This window comes from Octopus sinensis, linkage group LG1, assembly GCF_006345805.1.
Source record: "Octopus sinensis linkage group LG1, ASM634580v1, whole genome shotgun sequence".
In the NCBI taxonomy this organism is placed as follows: Eukaryota; Metazoa; Mollusca; class Cephalopoda; order Octopoda; family Octopodidae; genus Octopus; species Octopus sinensis.
In genome coordinates this window covers 110,107,061-110,111,446 of record NC_042997.1, presented here as the reverse complement: position 1 = coordinate 110,111,446, position 4,386 = coordinate 110,107,061, and positions in this window count along the sequence as shown.

Here is a 4,386-nt window from a genome sequence, read left to right as displayed (position 1 = left end):
CGGTAGCTGGATAGACTCTCTTTAGATGCAGCTTATGAGGTTATTAGCCAAATAATATTGTATATACTGATCGGTGGCAATTGCAAAGTGACGCTGTATGTATGTATATATGTATGTATGTATGTATTATGTGCCTATTTGTATGCTTTATGTGTGTATTCTGATGTATATAGTTACATACCTAGACATGCTCATTTATATCTAAATGATAAACTTCTGGAACGTTTTACAGATTTTTACAGTTCCACTGATGGATTGTAGTCTTCGAATTAGCTATCTCCTTTCTGGTTTTGAGACTGGTATACAGGCAGTGTGTTACATAATACAGGGCCCTAATAATTACAGGTATAAACCTAAACTTGTAATCTGGATAGAGTAGCTGTAGATTCCTCAATACTACAGCATAGATGTTCTCTTTTACACTGATCTTCAGCTTTAAGTTAACATAAGCTAATTTCCATAACTAAGCACAGTTTCTCATGTTTGTGTATGTATGTATGTATGTATGTATGTATGTATGTATGTATGTATGTATGTATGTACGTATGTGCGACATTTCTTCTCGATTCCCGATATGGAACAGTTTCGGCGATATCAATTCTTTTATTGTTTTATTCTTTTATTGGCCGCAGTCAAATGACTGTGGCCATGCTGGAGCACCACCTTTAGTCGGACGAATCGACCCCAGAACTTATTCTTTGTAAGCCTAGTACTTATTCTATCAGTCTTTTGCTGAACCGCTAAGTTAAAGGGACGTAAACATACCAGCATCGGTTGTCAAGTGATGCTGGGTGAAACACACACACACACACATACACACACATATATATATACACGACGGGCTTCTTTCAGTTTTCGTCTACCAAATCCACTCACAAGGCTTTGGTCGACCCGAGGCTATAGTAGAAAGTGCCATTGAGTGGGACTGAACCCAAAACCATATGGTTGGTAAGCAAGCCACTTACCACCCAACCACTAAAATTATTTAATGAGTGACAGAATTGTCCGTGCTATATTCAATACATATTTCATATTTTATCATAATATGACGGCGAGATGGCAGAATCGTTACCACACTGGAAAAAAAGGAAGAGTGGCATTTTTCAGACTTCACATTCTGGGTTCAAATACCACCAGTATCAACGTTACCTTTCTTCCTTTCCGGATGAATAAAATACGTACCAGTTGAACAGCGGGATCGCTGTAATCGACTTGACCTCTACTCCCAAACTACTCGCCTTGTGCCCTCAAAAGTTTTACGCATTGTTTATATTTAACCTTTGTACGTCCATCACATCAGCCATCATTGGTGCGACTACAGAAGTACTGTCATGGAATTTAATGTTCTTCGACTAAAAACGCGCCGAAACTACGCCGGTTTTGATCGCCATGGCTGATGAGAAAGTTATGTTCCTTTGCCAGTTCCGTTTAACGTATCCAAGTTTCGATTTGTACTATACACACAAAAATATACACATACACACACACAGACACACACACATACACATACACATACACACACATACACACACACACAGACACAATCACATATGTATATACTTATATAGACGTACATTTGTGTGTGTGTGTAAACATGGCAAATCATACATACATACATACACACATACATATATATATATGTGTGTGTGCGTGAATGGATGTAGGAAAGTGCATATATATATATATATATATATATGTATATCTAACTATAGATACAACGCAAATTATACATACATATGTATACATATATGAATCCATATCTTTTTATCTAGAAAAATGATCTACCTACCTATCTATCAACCTAACTACCTATCTATCTATCTATCTATCTATCTATCTATCTATCTATCTATCTATCTATCTATCTATCTATCTATCTATCTATATGTCTGTCTGTCTGTCTGTCTGTCTTTCTGTCTGTCTGTCTAGCTATATTTATATTTATACACATTTATATATGCATACATCTGTCGTAAAGAAAAACACCATGCTACTTCCTTCGCAAACACAATAAACAATTCACTATTTGTATTGAAACATAGTAACTGCTGGCTCTAATATTTATTTCACTTAAAAACTCACCGGTGATAACAATCTCCCCCGTCCGGCATCCCACCCGACCATACAATATTACTATTCATTTCGACATAATCCTGACTGTTTCTACTTCCAAATGATTAATCCAGCTCTTGTTGGGTGGCCACTGGAATTTAAAACAGATGTTGCAGAGATGAAATAAGAAACTGTACCTTGACTAACCATGAAATATTCAGAATCAATGTTGTAAGAGAAGAAAAGAGGCCAGATTGTCTCTCTTCATATATATGTATATGTATGTATATTACTGTATGTGTGCGTGCGTGCGGGAGAACATGTATGTGTGTGTACCTTTGATCATAAGGATGGAAATATATGTGGGGGCATCTAAGAATCCCTTTCAAAATTCTTCATCATATTTTAAGAAATTTGTTGTGTACAATACATATTATGCACATAATTACACACACACACATATATATATATATATATTCTTTTCTTTTATCGTTTTACGTGTTTCAGTCATTTGACTGCAACCATGCTGGAGCACCGCTTTTAGTCGAACAAATCGACCCCAGGACTTATTCTATCGATATATGTTGCCAAACCGCTAAGTTACGGGAACATAAACACACCAGCATCGGTCGTCAAGCGATGGAGGGGAACAAACACATACACACATACACAGAAATGGACACACACACATACACACACAAACAGACATACACAAAGACACACACACATATACGACGTACCCGGTAATTCCCGGGAAAGTAGGGCTTATCCCTTGGTTCCATTCTCATAAATGTTTCGCTAATCCAGTAACAACAATACAAAGCATGTAGCCCTTAAAACGGTTTTTGTGCATTCACAGAGAATACGAAACTGTCTTACACAGGATCTCTTGTATTTAGGAATTCCCAATCAGTTATGAATAACCAAATTGTGAAGTCAGTTATGTAATAACTTGAAATTAGTTATCTGATAGTAAGAATTCAAATAAAGTAACCCCGAAAATGGGTTTAATGCGTTCCCAGAGTTTATAGAACTTAGGAGGAAATACCAATAACGAATTTATCATAAAGTCGTGTTAATATCAATAAGGAAATACCAATAAGATATGAATACTAAAAGCATGTTATGTAATAACAGGATAATCAGATATGAGATAATAACAATTCAAAGTGAATAACTCTGTGCATTCCCAGAGAATATAACCCTTAGAAACGTTAGTGTTGAAATAGATTTACAATGAATGTAGAAAGAGGCTGACATTTAGTTTTTATAGTAGACATACAAATAAATTTGCATATAAATTTAAAAATAAAATAACATGTAGATTATCAATACATTTAGAACAGTTACAAATATTACAGTTAAATAATAAATACCTGATGATTTGGTGAATCTTATTAAATCTGCAGAGCTTCTTGATAAACAACATGTTTGGTCTTTCCTTGTGGGGCATAAATAAACAAATGATTAGCATTGCCGACTTTTGAGCACCCTACATAATGTTGACCATAGGAGAAAACTGGTTACGCAAGGTTCAGACCTACCACATCAAAAGACTGTCCCTGGGCCTTGTTAATGCTCATTGCAAAGCTCAGTTTCAACAAGGATTGCAGGCACTTGTACTGGAAAGGCATATCCGAGGGAATAAGTGGAATTCTAGGAATGAATACAGGCTCACCGCTTGCTTTACCAGTCAAAATTGTTGTCTCAAAGACTGTTGCATCAAATTCTTTATTATAAGTCGTGTGCTAGTGCAAAGCTTTGGTGGATATAGGTTTTGAAGCAGCATAACTGGTGTTCCAATCTTGAGGTGCAAGTTGTGAGGTTGAAAGCCAGGTGATATTAGACTATTCAAGAATTTAACTGGATAATTCACAGCTTCATCGATGTTGAGTACAGCATCAATGGAATTGTAGATGTGAGACTCACCTGGCAACTGTTCGAAAAGTATGATGTTCAAACCATCAACTGTCTCATTCTTTGGTGCTTAAATGGCACAATTTTTCAACCAATTGTGATCTGTAAACTGATACCTCAGGTTAGGAAACATCTTATTCATTAGTTCCTTTGAATCCGACACCATATGTCCAAAAGGCAAGTTTACTCAGCCATCCTTCTCGCCAACCAAAGTGCCATTACCGACGTCCAACAGTTGTTTTGAAAAGGTTCATCATCACCACTGAGCTGCATTTTCATGTTGGTTGTGAGTCTTAGCTTTTGCACTCTGCTCCATTGGAAGGACGACTTTATGCTGGCATTTCCTTCATCAGCTCTTGTCCCCTTTGGAACCACAGGAAGGGTTTGTGTAAAGTTTTCTGGAAGCAAGACTGTGGC